At 36.7% G+C, this 16,673-nt stretch overlaps 1 long non-coding RNA gene and 1 pseudogene across 1 annotated transcript; one reads left to right on the top strand and one right to left on the bottom strand.

Moving 5' to 3' along the window:
- The first annotated feature begins 376 nt into the window (after positions 1-376).
- On the top strand, positions 377-6,464 carry LOC121156835. Its single transcript, XR_005883927.1, has 2 exons — positions 377-604; positions 5,927-6,464. It is a non-coding gene; the product is annotated as an uncharacterized LOC121156835 (long non-coding RNA).
- A 4,641-nt stretch (positions 6,465-11,105) lies between these two features.
- Positions 11,106-11,854, bottom strand: LOC121156833 (annotated as a pseudogene).
- Between the last annotated feature and the right edge of the window lie 4,819 nt (positions 11,855-16,673).

The following is a 16,673-nucleotide window of genomic DNA, read 5'->3' as shown; positions in this document are numbered from 1 at the left end:
TATACAATGCAAGAAATAAAAGAACATCTATCTTCAATATGTTCTGGATACCAAGAAAGTACTGGAAAAATAATATTGCATCAAGCTCAAGAGAGATTTTTGGTTGTAGATTTTTAAAAATATTTTTAAATTTTTATTGGAAAGTCAGATATGCAGAGAGGAGGAGAGACAGAGAGGTCAGATGATTCACTCTTCAAGTGGCCACAATGGTTGGTGCTGCGCTGATCTGAATCCAGGAGCCAGGAACCCTCCTCCAGAACTCCTCCACAGGTGCATGGTCCCAAGGCTTTGGGCTATCCTCTACTGCTTTCCCAGGCCACACGCAGGGAGCTAGATGTGAAGCAGGGCTGCTGGAATTAGAACTAGTGCCCATGTGGCATTCCTGCGCGTTCAAGGTGAGGACTTTAGATGCTGGACCACTGCACTGGGTCTGGTTGTCAAATTTTAACACAGTTGAATATTTTTATATTTTAAAATATTAAATTGATCATTGTTCCTGTGTTTTCTCTCTCTGCTCCCCCATTTGAATCCATGCTGTGTGAAGAATGATTCCACATCTTGGCTAAAGCATTTTTTTTACGTGTTCCAGAAATACTATACCTTGGTATGTGCTGTCTTAATGACTTGTCAAGAAAATGTTTGCTTAAACCTTTGGAAAAATAGAAAAAAAATTAAGCAATCTACTTGTCAAAATGTCATTGCAATTTGAAGCTCAGGGAATCTGAGCAAATATAATGTGAAACAATAAAGGTGAATGCTTTGCTATCATTGGAAATTGGCACTAATGTCATTGAAAAGCTAAGCTTGAAAATTTAATGTTTAGTAATATGATTCTATAATTTTATTTTGCGTAAGACTGTTCTGAAGAACGATTGTGTTAGGCAGAGTCTTAGACTTTACCCCAGAAACTCTGATATGATGGTCTGGAGTGGATATAAAATCTGCATTTTTAATAAGCTTTCAAAATGATTCTAATGCAAGAGATTCACGGCACATTTTGAGAAATAGTATTAATGAGTAAATTGCAAAAGATAACCTACTTTAAGAATTTGACAGACTTTTCTTGAATCATATCTACTAGATGTATTCCTAGGAGGAATCTGTAAAATGCAGATTTTATTTTCATTATACATTCCATTTCAAGTCCATTCTAGACCACAATACTAACCCATAATTTTAATGTGCTTACAATGTTTACTCCCATAAAATAAAAATTAGCATACCTTTTACTCAAATGATGACATTAATATTTATACATTTCTTCTCATTCTTCTTATTACAATGGACAATATGTACTCCCAAGAACACCATCAGAAAAGTGTGACAAATATGAAAAAAACAGATACCTACAAATTCAGAATTCTGATAAGTCAAAACAGCTATGTAATATAAATAAAAGATGACTTTATAGCACTTGTCATGATTAAAATATCACAACTTTGTTCCTAAAAGAGTAAAATAAAGTACACTGCCAGCCACTGGAGTTTAAGTTTGCTTCACAAGTAATTCTAAAGGTCCTGGAAAGAAGGAGCACAGGATGCAAAGCAAGCTTAACACATCATCATTGATCTGTGAACAACCAAAACATACTTTAAGTGTACAGCTTAACTACTTGCTATTTAACATAAAACTATAGTACTGTGGGTAGGAATTCCAACAGCCTTCCACCATGTAACTGATAGGTGAAAATGACTGCCTTATTCTGACTATCAGAGCTTTGTGGCTGGAAAATCATTTAGTTCAGTATTTCCAAAATTTTAATGTGCATGCAAATCACTTGGGAAGATTGTTAAAATGAAAATTATGATTGGTGGCCCCAAGTGCATAATTGCTGAGATTCTGCATTCCATACAAGCTGCTGTCCCAAAAACCACACTTTGAGGACCAAGGATTTATTACAACTCCTTTTCTGAGCAGATGAGAAAGAGATAGTATTTTACTTGGCATTATGGGTCATGACTGTGTTAATAGTGGACATAAAGTCGCTGGGGCTGCCACTAATTAGGTCTTTTCCAATGAGGTCTTGGAACTGACTTTCCTACATACAGATTTTCAACTTTTGCTTCCATTCTGTGAGAAACTTAAAAATTCCTTTTAATAAATTTCCACTTTTCTTCTGAACTTCCTAGAGATAGCTTTTATTGCTAGCCAAAATTGTGTAACTTATAGAAGCAATGTGTTGGGACTTACATTAAGAAGAAATATGCCATGTTTGCATCACAAAGAAACATTGTCTCCTGCCCCTCCCCCAACCCTGCCCAACAAAATGATAGTGATAAGTACATTTACTTAATGTTGTCACAATTCCATTGGTGACTAAAGTATCTGTCCAGCCTGACTTCCCTCAACTTCCAATTTCTTATTTGACATCTCCATTTTAGTGAATTATAGGAATAAAAAATTTGACATGTCCAAAATCCAAAATTGAACCTGTTATACCAGATGGTTTCATAACAAATGCTTGTTTTAATGCAATTACTCAAGCAATAAACCTAGCAATGACCCTTAATTTCTTTTTTTCTCTTGCTTCAAATTTGGTAGTAAGTTACATCAGCTCTGGCTAAAAATCTAATCATGTCAATCATATTCCATTTCTACTGCCTCTTCCCTGTTAAAAACATCATCATCTGCATTTTTAGAGAACTGCAAAGCTTCCTTATTCTACTTACTGCTTCCATTCTAGCTTTTTCACATGGTAGCCTGAGTGGTTCTTTCCAAAGTGAACTAGGTCACATTACTTTGATGATCAGATCAGATGAGTAGGTTCCCCATTCTACAGGGGAGAAAATCTAAAATCTGCCATAAATGTAGGGATTATATCATCCAACCCTTACCTGAGCTTCTCTGTTTTCATCTTACTTCTTTCTCTTCCTGACATACATTGCCCCGTGTATGCTGGTCTCCTTGACATTTCTTTAATCAGAATGAAAGTTCCATGAGGCATGGATTTTTACCTGTTATACTCACTGCCATGTTCATGGCACCTAGAATAATGCCTGCCACAAAGTTGTGGCATTGTTAGTTCTTAAATAAATGCATTAAGAAATTTAGAATTAATCATGCACAGTGAACATGACATGCCCTAACAAGGGAAAGCTAATGGCAAGTGGCAGTTGGTAGCAAAAGGCAAGATGGTAGTTATTACTACCAACTACCTATGTTATTCCTACCCCTAGTCACCCATTCATGAAATTAACTATAATTTTGAAGTTCAGGGTGTTTTCCAATGAGTTTCAGTCAAGAAAGTGGTAAGACATGTTGACTTTAATTTGAGATTTTCTCAAAAATTTTTAACAAGAGGAATACAACCAGATACAAGTTCCTTCCAGTGATTCTAGTGCCAAGTGATGACAAGACACCAATGCAAACAGCCAAGTAGATGATGTTTTATTGTTACTGCAGATCATTTTTCTGGATGGTTTGTGTATTTTAGCAAGGAAATACAATGGACACCTTGTATTTGGTTAGTATCAACTAACCAAATGAATTGCTTAACAATCATTTTAAGGTTGTTCCTAGGAGATAGACCAAAAAAAAAAAATCATAAAATGTTTATTTGAGAGGAGTGGTGGAGAAATATTTTGATTCAAAAAATATGTAAATATGCTCAACAGACAAAGGCATGTAAAATGAACACATATTTAAGTTTTTAACATCGTTCCATACCTTTATCATCTGGCAAGCTTAGATTTTATGAAGTGATGGTCATGAGTATTAATGCTCCAATTTCATGCAAGCATCTCCCTGCTTTTTTTTCTTTTACTTTTTTTCTTCTCAGTGATATATGTGTATCTATATATACAAGTAGATATCTATATAGTTAGATATAGATATCTATTGATAGATATAGATTCATCTATCTAGACAAATAATTATTATTTAGGTTTTTAAAATTGTTTCCTGGGCTTATTCAAGGCACAAAATCACCTATCTTTCTCCTAAAAGTTCCATGGTGTAGTCCATTGAACCAGTGGAAACCAAGTTGCTAAGATTTACAGTTGGATTGAGCTTAGAAATAATTGATGCTTTCCAGTTTGAATTTTAGTGTTCTAAAGCAAAGCCTTTGTCACCTGCTTCTGCAGTGCTGGGGCAATCTGCATATAAACTCTGTTCAAATGCCACAGTTCCTACTTCCCTCTTCATATACAGTTTAGTCTCCAATAAGGACAATACTGCGGCTTGCCCTGTGTGCTCTTTACCTGGTACTCTTATCCTTTTCCTTTTTCTATTAATCTGCTTTTCCTGGATGATGGACCTTATTTTCAAGTTCTCTTCAAGATGGACTAATCTAACTACAACTAAACTACTCATATAAATCCAGTAACTAGTAAAGCTACTATCCAGAAACTCTTTGATGCTCTCTCTTCTTAAGTAGAATCCCATGAGTATTGGATTATGCCTAAAATTGGCTCAAATGTACACTCTTATATGAAGACCATCTCCATTGACAAGATGATTCTCATAACCACAGTTCTGCTGGTATATATAAATCTTTCATTTTGTTTGTTTCTACCATTGACAAGGTAGTATGCCTGAGCCTAAAGTCCATATATGTTAGGGCATGTACCTGAAGTGCCAGTAGATTATAATGATTAACACGGTTTTCAGTGTTACTTTTTTCATTAAGTTGTATACAATTTTGTGAAATTTTGTCAAGCAATTCTACCTTCTGGGTCAGGCATCCTAAAAGACCATGATTTTCCATTGTAATTGGCTTATTACAAGTGCGTTTGTCATAATAGAGATAGCATTTCGACTTGCAAATATTCAGAATAATTATAATTTATGGAAGGACTAGGAATCCCATGGTTTGAAAGAACCTATTTTGCTTTTTTCTTAGAGTTACAGACTCATACATTCATAAAGGCATGATTACTGCTAATATCTAATTTAAAATTAATTAAGAGATTTGAATCTAATACATTCTTTTTCTAGGCTTGTGACTTTTCTCACTTAGAGATGATGGGAGTGGAATCCTGTTATTGTGAGTTCAGCCTCACTAATTTACTACCAACACTAAAAATGAAATGATAAAGAAAGGGCAAGGTTGGACATTTGTTGTATAAACACACTGATAATTAAGTTCCTACATAGATAATTCCAGGGTGCCTATGAGACATGAATGCATTAGGACAAGAGCAGAGGTTAAACTTAATAGCTTGAATGAAATTAATTGGTAGATAAGACAATGTAGTATTTTTCTGTGGAGTTGCTTGGTCAAAGGGCATGTGCTTTTCTAATTTTGATAGAACTGTTAAAATGTTCTCTAAAGAGGAAAATGATGCATTAGTTCTAAATTTCAAGAAATCACTGTCACCACAAAGCATTATTACTAAGGAAAGAAAATGTAGTCTGAAATGAAGACAGTGGAAAAAGAGTAAAAATGAACTTGATTTTGGAAGAATTATCTCCAGAATAGTGCCCAAGGATCTGATCATATAACAATGACCAACATTTTGTTACAATACAAAAAAGAGTATAAATGTATAATCTGGTTACTGATAAAAGTAGCTATCTCATATTTATATGGGTTAGATACATTTTATGTGCTTTACTAAGCGGATACACTGTAATGTGGTTAATGTTTTCTCCCTTCAGTACCAAAAAGTGGAATACAGAAAGAATAGAACCTCATAAATGTTACATGACCATTATTACTAAAAATATTTTGAGAAACTTATCCATTCATACCTGCATATGAAATAGTTATTTATTCAACACACAGAATATTTAATGCTTTAACTATATGAAGCACTTAATATAAGAAAATAAATAATCATAATTCCTCACAACTAATAGGTTATAATGTAGTTGCCTGTTTAAACACATTATAGACTATTGATAATTAAAACTGTAAATTTGTCCATGTGATCAGAACAGGGTTCATTAAAAAAAGTCATGTGGTTCTCATAACTTTCTTTTGTAGGAAGAAATGACCTTAAAAAGCTTCTTTTGGAAAGGTCTGAAAGATGTGGAAATTAACAAGACAAAAGGAAGAAGGAGATCGGGTGGAGATATCAGCTCAGATGAGAGGGCTGAGGTAGAGGACAGGTATTTGATTTTCAGAAGAGTACGTGTTGACGTGTCTATATGCAGAGAGGTTAATAGCAATTATAAATATCATAGGAGGGATAGGGTGGGAACCTAAGTTTGCAGAACATTTTCACTATTGTAGAAAGTTTGTATTAAGCACAACTGAAAGCCAATAAAAGGATACTTGCAGATGTAGAATCAAACATTTTCTTTTAATCATATATAGTCCCCAAACCAAAAGGCAGGCAACTTAGTGTAGAATGGATGGGTGTACTGAATTGTGAACTAAAGTACTATGTAGATCCATGCTCTGTGGGAGATTTGTTCTGTCTTTTCTTAGTTTTCTCCTAAGGAATCCATTATTTCTGGCATTAGGCCTACATAGTAAGTATTTTCAAATATATTTATTTGTAGTTTATAGCTAAATAAATTCCCCTGAACGCTTTGCACAAGGTTTAGCAAAAATCTCAGCCATAAAATCTGGATTGATGATTGAGTGATCCAAATAGTAATGGTGAATTTGTTTCAGATATGTTGTGTTTGAAACCGTTACAGCACACAGATAATGAATTTCTCTGGATTGTTATGGGGAAGACACAGGCTCAAGATTTAAAAATAAAGACTGTTGTTTATAAGGCTGTCATGGCATTAAGGAAGAAGTGGAGTATCTATAGACAAAAGCTGGGGGACTATCACACTAGAGTTCCAGAACACATCAAAATGGCATGCTTCTTTTAAGTGAAACTATTACTAAGACTTCTCTTGGAATTATTTTGTAATGAGAAATGAAAAGTTTTTGTGAAGCACGTTACGTGGGAATAAGAACTTGAGTGATGCCTCAGAGAGGAAGGGAAAAAATGCATTGTTATAAACTAGCAAGCTTCAACAGTTTTTTTGAAAAGGATACTGATAACATACTTTCAAAGGTCATCATGTGGGGTGATAAATATTTTGCTCCAAAAAAAAAGATATAGTAGTTTCATAGGAATGTAAAAATACTTTAATATAGCTTTAGGTTTAACAGCTATACCTTTTCTTTAATAGCTTTAGGTTTTTAGAACACATGACCCAAAGTGGATTTTTTTTGTGGTTGTTGGTTTGAAGATTTATTTATTTTGAAAGTAAGAGTTAGAAAGAGAGAGAGAGAGAGAGAGAGAGAGAGAGAAAGGAAAGGGAGAGTGGAAAGGAGGAAGAGAGAACGAGATCATCTTTTATCCATTTTCATCTTCCATCTTCCACTTTAACCATCTTTATCACTCTCTATATGGCCACAATAGTCAGTGCTAGGTTAGGCCAAAGCCAGGATCCAGGAGCCAGGAGCTTCATCTAGGCAAGGGCCCATACACTTGGTGGACTATTTTTCCAGACCATTAACAGGGAGCTGAATGAAAAGTGCAGAAGTTGCATATAGGATATCAGCATCACAGACAGAAGCTTTACCAGCTAAGTCACAAACCTGGCTTTGACAAGGAAATCTGATGACCATGGAAAGATTGATTTCTTCATCAATAAACATTCTGGATATTTGAGTCTGGATTACAACAAGAAAAATTAGGAATGAGGATGCAGATTGGAGAATCAGTATTGTAGATGTGATGAATAAAAACATGTTTAACAATTGAGAAATTAATCCAGGAAAAAGAGTGATGATCAAGGGTTTTCATTTCTGGCAACCATGAGAAACACAGATCTACTAAAGTTATTCTTGAGGAATGGATATCAAATTTTAAATGTTCTACAGAGAATCATTATGTACAATCAAGATTAAAAATATCACTACAATTAGAAAAGAACTAGCACTTTAATTGATTCCACACAGAAGCTGCAGTGATGTAGAATGTGATGGGCAGCAAACTAGCTTCCAACATCTTTACCTCATGGGATTACACTATGCATACGTCATATTAGCTGTAAAAGGGAGCTTTTTAACAAAAAAAAAATCTGTATTAGAGTTTATTAACACAGCTATTCTTAAACATAGAGCTTGTGAAATTTATCCAAGTAGGCCTAATCCAATCAGATGTACACTGAAGAGTAAAAGTCCTTCTCTATCTGGTAATGAAGGAAAGGATTTCAGGCTTTCAAAGACCAAGCAGGATTAAAAATACCCACACTGTCTGAAAATTTATAAGATCATGTGCCAAGGAAACAGGAAACAAGTCCCTGCAATCACAAGGAACTGCATTCTCTCAACTGGAATGAGATTAAAGCAGAATGTTCTCCAGAGACTTAGATAAGAGCCCTGAAATGCCTGTGCCTTTGTGAATGAGAGAGGGTCCAGATTTCTGACCTATCCTCTGTGAGCTAACAAATGAGTGTTTTGAACTCATAAATTTGTGTTGAGTTGTTACAAAAGAAAACTGTTATACAGAAGGAGAACTGGAAAAGCCAAGATAGCAAGAAAAGGTGTTTGTTGGTTTGTCCATTAAATTGTCCTTACATTTTGAAAAAACACCTCCTGCCTGTTAAGATGCAATTATGACCAGTGCTAATTTTTGGCTTTTATAGCGTGATTGATACAGTATTTTATACCAGTAGAGTTAATTTGTTGTCATCTCTTTTGTCTAATATTTTCTATTTTCAAAACACTTAATTGATCCATTTGAATTTCTGACATCTTTCCAAACAAAACTCCCTCTGTTGTAGCATTGTCAGTTGTACTAAGCGGAATCTGAGGGATATTTTGTTGTATAGCTAGGATCTAGTGGTGGAAGTGGGGACTGAATTTGGTATTAGAGGGCAAGAGCACATGGATAAGCTTATGCACACATTTATTAGAATGGGAAGCAAAGAAAGATGATGTAAACAGAAACAACTTTGTAGAAGAAAACGTATGTGAAGGCCTACATGTAGCAGGAGTCAGGGACTCTTCCACATTTGTTATGCAGTGACAACTACTGGGTGTGTTCTAGGGCCTTGGAGGTGTAGCCAGGAGGATAGTAGTGCCTAAAAGTGACTTGTAAAGGGGTTAGCGTCTTGGAGAGTAGCTAGGATGCCAGTGGTGGGATGAATGCATCTGCAGTGCTGGTAACACAGGCTAAGGCTGAGGGGAGGCAGCATAAACAGCAAAGGAAGGAACTGTGATGCTGCTGGCATAGGCAATCAGTTGCTGGGCTCAATTCCAGATACTGTCAATTTAATGGTGTTGTTCAGGAGTGACTTCCAAGACTCTCTGGGAGGGGACTGGAAAAGGCTCTTCCACCGATGAAGATAATGTAATGCAGAAAGCAGCTTTTGGTTGCTGCCATGACCCACATACTTCATAAAAAATGGACCCTGGGATGCACCTGTCACGTGTTAATGCTTTTTTCCCCTAGTACTATCTCCCAACTGTCCATTGCTTGATTGTTAAATCAGGCTCTCATTCTTTATAGATTTTTATTAAGTAGGGTTTCACTTGTTTTGGTTGCTTAAGACAAAGAATTTCTCAGTTCTTGACCGCAGAAAATGACTACTTCTTTTCATCTCTTTTTTGTGTACCAAGATAACATGTGACATTTCTACCTCATTTGGAATAAGTTTTCTAATCATTTTATTTATTATTCTGCCGTTGTTCCCCTCAGAACTGATAATGGCTTTAGTGACACAAAGTAAAATGTATAAGCCTGTGTAACTTGGTTTGTAGAAAATAAGCACCTCAGAAATTACTCTTTCCTTACCTTCTTTGTTGGGTACCTTACCTGGTACCTTGGCTTGTTCTCTCACAACTTGTTTACATTCAAATCTCCTGGTCTCACTTCACTCTTTGTTTCTCCAGCTACTAAATTCATTCCTTCATTATGTGACTATTAAAATAGGTTTCCTACCTTAACTCAAACCACACATACAATACGTTCTCTACACCATAGTAAGATTTGCTATTTTTAAACACAAAAGTAAAATTGGCTTTTTTTTTCATCAATGGCTTAATAATTGTTGGATTATGCCCAAATTCTACAGATAAGGAACCAAACCTTTGGAGAACTTTATCTACTTATCCTGCCTCTATTTGGATCTTTTTAAAAAATACTTTTTAAAAATTATTTATTTTTTATTTGAAAGGTAAAGTTACAGAGAGAGAGAGAGAGGAGGAGGTACAGAGAAGTCTTCCATCTTCTGGTTCACTTCCAAAGTGACTGTAATGGCCAGAGCTGGGCTTTTCTGAAGCTGAGAGCCAGAAATATCTTCTGGGTCTCCCTTGTAGATACAGGGACCTAAACATTGGAGCCACCTGTGTCCCCCTGCTTTTCTAAGTCACTAGCAAGGAGCTGGATCAGAATGTGGAACTGTTGGGACATAAATTACTGTTCATATTCCCATATGAGATACTGGTGCAGGCTTAGCGTGCTATACCATGGTGCATGCCGTCAAGTTTTCTTTTCTTTTCTTTCTTTCTTTCTTTCTTTTTTTTTTTTTTTTTTTTACAAAATACTTGAAAGAGTTACAGAGAGAGGGAGAGAGATCTTTCATCTGCTGGTTCACTCCACAAAGAGCTGTAACAGTAGAGCTGTGCCATGCTGAAGCCAAGAGCCATGAGCTTCCTCTGAATATCCCACATGTGTAGGAGCCCAAGTACTTGGGTCATAAGCCGCTGCTTTCTCAGGTATGTTAGCAGGGAGCTATCTAATGTACTATGTCATAATGCTGGCCCTATCCCTGGCTTTTCTAAATAAATCCTGTACTAAAGTAACACTAAACTACGTTGTTGGCTTCTGCACTTTTGCAAAAGCTATTTCCTTTATTCTTTCTCCTCATTCCTGCTGTTTCATACCATGGCTATTCTTCAAAGCATGATAACTGTTCCTCTAGATAACCCTTCATCACATGGACAGCTACAATATAATATCCTTTCAAGTAGAGAATGAACTTCTGGAGGACTAAAGTTAGATTTAGTTATCTTTGTTTATTAAATGAACAGCTAAATCTCTGGCTAGATTAATGAAGATCTGGCATATGTCTCATCCTGTTTATGTTTCCTCCTTGCTCTAATCCTCATTATTATTATTTTAAAGCTAGAAAAAGTTTATTCAACTATTTCACCTCATACTCAGTTGATTCAGAAAATTCCTGTTTTGGATTATCAGCGAGATTCATTACATACTAAAAATAGCACCATACATATGCAGAAATAAATAAATTTTTCCAATAAGATTTAATCTTTTCTTAAGAAGATTTCTCACATATTCACAGTAGATAATATCACAGAACACTCATATTTGGCTTAAATGTCTCTGAATTGTAGCATTACAGGATGAAAGTTCATCGTGTCTAATAATTCAATTGAGTTTTGCCCAAATATCTTCTAGAATTTGGTCGTTACAAATAGTGTGCTCTATTGCCATCTTGCTCTATAAAGCGAATGTAAATTTAGGGTCTTCAAGGTATCTTGCAATTTTGGGGACAAAAGCAAAATCTCTCAGTTCACTGACTGCTGGGAAGTGAGACACTCCAGGATCTCGGCTTGCGCTATTTTCCTTGCTCTGATTGCTTCTGCAGCTGTCCAGGGGAAGACTGCACATCCAGTGAGTGTGACAGCATCAACGGCTGCCCTTTCAGATGAGGCTGAAACTCCAACAGACCTACTGTACAGTCATAACTCTGGGATATCACCTCTTGTTCAAAAATGGTCAAGGATCAAGGATCGTTTCACATCTTCCACGGCATCTCTGGAAATCGCAGGGGTTTTACTAGAAGTTGGGACCCATCATATGGAAACCAAGGAATGAATAAGTCTTGATTGTGGACGAGAAGGGACGTTTTGAACTACCTTTTCTGCAATTTTTGACAGTTGTTTGGGATCATTCTCATATAGTTGATAATGTAATATTATTTCTGGAGTCATTCTGCAGTAATTATGTTACTCTTAAGGAAAATTTCTCAGCTGAACTCCTTAGAACTAGAATGTAATTTTATTATTACAATATTTTCTTACCAAATCAGGGGGAATTGTGATATTTCAGCACCAGCAGGTGCTCGTGCAGGGGGATTCACTGCAAGGGGATTGACTCCTGCAGGGGCATTCACTTCCATTTTGACAGGCCCTTCTGACTCACAGCTTACAGAAGCTGAAGAGGTTCAGGTTGGCCCGGAAGAAAATGAAAAAGCACACGTTCGCAAAGAATGAGTGTCCAACGTCCTTCCCCCATTGTGTCTCATCTCTAGTTGCTTAAATTCGCCACCCCCTGCTCCCCGGCTTCTTCTCACCAAATCCATCCTTTGGCTCTTGGAGATCTATACATAAAGTACTGTGTTTTCCATCCACAATCACACATTGTGACATGAAACAACCACCGGTTGAGTAGCAACACACGACTTCCTAAGTAGTTTACCAGAGACTTGGAAAAACTAATCTTTATTATTTTTGATTCGTTTGTAAGACAGACAAAGATAGAGATAAACACAGGGCGTAGGCATTATTTGCTTGTGAGCCTCTCAGGAAGTGAGGCATGGGGACTTCAGCTCAGGCTTGCTGAATCAGAATCTGCATTTTAGTAAGATCCCTTAGGTGTGGTAGGAGAAGCGTGGGCTGTAGGGGCTATGTCATCTAAATGAGTGTTCCATTTGCATTCAGAAACACCAAATCAGTGTCTCACACAAGACTTCAATGTGGTATACAACTTTTGGAGTTGTTAATTTTTTTCCACTAGCCACAAAAACTTTGGCTTACCTGGCAAAATCGAAGACAATCTTTGGAAAAAAAGATACATTTTCTTTTTTTTTTTTTAAGATTTATTTAATTTTTATTGGAAAGGTGGATATACAGAGAGGAAAATCTTCCATCCAAAGGCATCCGCAATGGCTGGAGCTGAGCCAATCCGAAGCCAGGAGCCTCTTCCGGGTCTCCCATGCAGGTGCAGTGTCCCAAAGCTTTGGGCTGTCCTCGACTGCTTTCCCAGGCCACAAGCAGGGAGCTGGATGGAAAGTGGAGCTGCTGGGATTAGAACTGGTGCTCATATGGGATCCCAGGCATGCAAGGCGAGGACCTTAACCACTGTGCCATCATGCCAGGCTCAAAAAGATCCATTTTTTTAACAAATGCTTTCTGAGTCTTCAGCTGGGTAGTGTTCATGTGGTGGATTCTCCAAAGTAAGCTTGGAATAATCACTCACTGACTATGAGTTAATCTCACTCATCCTATCTCTGGTCCTTTTTGTGTAGAGTTCTGGCTTTTGCATTGGCCTTTCCACCTTTCACAGATGAGGATAACTGTTTTATTTTATTTTATTTTATTTTCATTAGTTTTTAAAATATTTATTTATTTTTTATTGCAAAGTCAGATATATAGAGAGGAGGAGAGACAGAGAAGATGATCTTTCATCCAATGATTCACTCTCCAAGCGGCTACAATGGCCAGAGTTGAGGCAATCTGAAGCCAGGAGGCAGGGGCATCTTCCAGGTCTCCCACGTGGGTTCAGGGTCCCAAGGCTTTGGGTTGTCCTCAACCGTTTTCCCAGGCCACAAGCATGGAGCTTTATGGGAAGTGGGGCTACCAGGATTAGAACTGGCGCCTATATAGGATCCCAGCACATTCAAGGCGAGGACTTTAGCCATCAAGCTACTTTTTTTCCTGATAATTTTCTAGAAGGGTTGCTTCCCTTTGTTACCCTTACCTATCCTTGAAACTTTCCTGGTTTTCTTCTAATTTTCATATTTCATCTTTGCAATAATAATTATCCATAACTCAAGTAATACTTTGGTTTAATAAGTTCTTTCTTTAAATGGTTTTCACTAGAGAGAAAGAGGAACTGGAAAAGCAAGAAGGAGAAAGGGAAGGAGGAGGCAAGGATGGAAGGAGGTGGCAAAAAGAGGGAGGAGTGAAGGAGAGAGAGGAAGAGAAAGAGGAGGAGGAGAGAGGGAGGGTGAGACAGACGGAAGAGAAAGAGAGAGGGAGAGAGAGAGAGAGGTCATGCTCTTTGTCAGTCATGCTTTTGAATGCCTGCAAAACCTAGTTCTGGGCCAGGCTAAAGCTTGGAACCCAACACTCAATCCAGCTCTCCCAAATGGGTGACAGGGACCAAATTACTTGGGTCTCCCAATGTGTGCCTAAGCGATAATTAGCACAGCCAGGAGTCAAACTCAGGTACTCCAGTGCTGAATGTTTGTAACCCAAGCAGCAGCTAATCTCTGCTCTGAACAACCATTCTTTTACACAGTTCTCCTCCTTAAGAGTATCAATAAATATAAAATCTTTTTCAGTTTTTATTTAGTTTTATTCAGTTCTGCAGAATCTTAAATTGCTTTTGGAACCTTTATATTCCCAAGCTGATTGTAGTTTCTTTGGTGATGTTCATTATTATGAAGTGTTAGGTTTGGGTGTCAGTGTATCTGAAGCTGCGCTCCTCTATCTCTAGTAGGGTTCCTCTGTGCTGAGAGGGTTTGGCTATTCTCCAAAAGTAGACTTAAATGTGAGGGCCAATCTCCTGCTTTTCTCTAGCTAGACTTTCTCCTGCCTCAATTTTCCCACCGAGTTTCCTTCAATGGCATCCCAGTTCCTTTTTAAAGTAGTAACTACTTTGTACTAACTTACTTTGCCTTGGAAAGTTAATGTGATATCCTTCTTTTTAAAATACCATCTTCCTGTTAAACCTTTCAATACAAGCCAAACCATTCTTAAATGCTTTTATACCAAATTTTTTATCCAGTGTGTCAGAATACATATCCTGTTAGCAGAGATAATCAGTCAGTCATAAAGACTCTATGGAGTCCTTTCCTAAAAATCTCATTGTCCAGCAAGACAATGTGGTTAAGCAAGGTAAAAGGAAGGTGGGACAGGAACTGATTCTGTCACAAGAAATGGTAGTAATAAAGTGGAAAGCCAAGCAAGCAACCAACCACCAAGCCATAAAATTCTATTCATGTAGCAGGGATAGATTTAACCTCCATTGCATGACTGGCAAGTTCATATTCTTCTTGTAGTCTTTTTTCACAGCTAAGTGCATATCTTTGTGACTTAAAAGCCATCTGATCATTTTACAGTTGAGGAAACTAAGAGCAATTTAGTGATACATTTAGTTTTTACCATAATGATTGACAGGATCAGGTCTAGAATTGATATCTTCTGATTTTAGAGTGTGACATTTTTTCCTAATAATTAATAATGATCAAGGGTCAATAAGTTGCCAGGTGTTGTGTTCTTCACACTTTCATGTAATAAATCCTCACAAGGTCTCAAATGGCTGTTTTACATATGAAAAATAAAAGGCAGAGAGGGAGAGACAAACATGGTGTTCTGCATTGTGAGAAGCCTTTTCACTCCATTAGAAGATAATCTCACATGTATAAGACAAATTTTGAAAGTGAGCATTAGAATAGCACAAATTTGACAAGGTCAGAAAGATTAACATCTCTCTTTCAAGAGAATGGATGTCCTGTTGTTGCTATAGCAACTAGGAACCAGTGCATAGGCATTCCTTCTAGAGAATTTCCACATGTTGAAGGTGTCTTCCTATCTGACAGTAACAGAAATAGTTTGATTAGTTTCATTAATTGAGGACTGAAGAAAATGGCCTTCCATGGAGAAAGGGTGGTGGGAGAAACCAGGTGCTGTGAAGAGCTGGAGAAGGAAAATTATGGCATAATTAAGCATAACTAAAGATGCCTTCACTATATATATATATATAAAATGGTTGGGAACTATTACAAGCAATTATATGCCAACAAATTAGAAGACCTATAACAAATCGATAAATTCCTGGAAAAATACCATTTACCATAACTGCATCTAAATAAAATTATAACCAGGACACACATCAAATCAGTAATAATATTCCTTCCAACAAAAGAAATCCTAGGATCAGATGACTTCACTCTTGAATTCCACCAAACATTTCAAGAAGTGGTGATCCCAATTTCTCTGCAATCTATTCAAAGCAAGAGAAAAGAAAGCAATCCTTCCAAATTTTTCTATGAAACTGACATCATCAAAATACCAATACCAGATGGAGACAAAATAGAGAAAGAGAACTATAGGCTTGTATACCTGATGAACATAGGTGAAAAATCCTCAAAAAATTACTAGCCAGTAGAATTCAACAATATATCAGATAGATCATTCACCAGAACCAGGTGGGATTTATCCTAAGCATGAGGGATGGTTTAACATGTGCAAATCAATAATCATGATAACCCATTAGCAAAATGGCAATAAAAACCATTTGATCATCTTATATATGCAAAGAAAGCATAGGATAAAATCGAATACCATTAAAAGCCCTGAGCAAGATAGGATTTGAAAAAAGATTCAAAGCAATTTCCAAAAAAAACCCCAAAAACCCAAACAAGCAAACAAACAAACAAACAAACAATGCTAGCATAATATTGAATGAGGAAATATTAAAATCTTTCCCACTAAGTTCTGGAATGAGACACAGGTATCTGCTATTACCACTGTTATTTAACATAGCATTGGACATTTTTGCTACAGCTATTAGGTGAGAGAGAAATTAAAGCAATCCAAAATGAAAAAGGGAACATTGAAGATTCCTTGTTCACAGGTGACATGATTTTGTAAATAGGAGAACCTAAAGATTCAAAAAATAAACTATTTGAACTTATAAAGAAAGTTGGCAATTTAGCAGGGTGCAAAATCAATGAACATGAATTGATGGCCATAGTACAAATAAATAACTCCATGAGTAAGAAAGAACTAGTAAGAACAGTCT

Source organism: Ochotona curzoniae, unplaced genomic scaffold (genome assembly GCF_017591425.1).
Source record: "Ochotona curzoniae isolate NIBS_2020 unplaced genomic scaffold, NIBS_Ocur_1.0 contig_3498, whole genome shotgun sequence".
In the NCBI taxonomy this organism is placed as follows: domain Eukaryota; kingdom Metazoa; phylum Chordata; class Mammalia; order Lagomorpha; family Ochotonidae; genus Ochotona; species Ochotona curzoniae.
The sequence above is the reverse complement of the archived record's forward strand: the minus strand, read 5'-3'. Positions and strand labels throughout refer to the sequence as shown.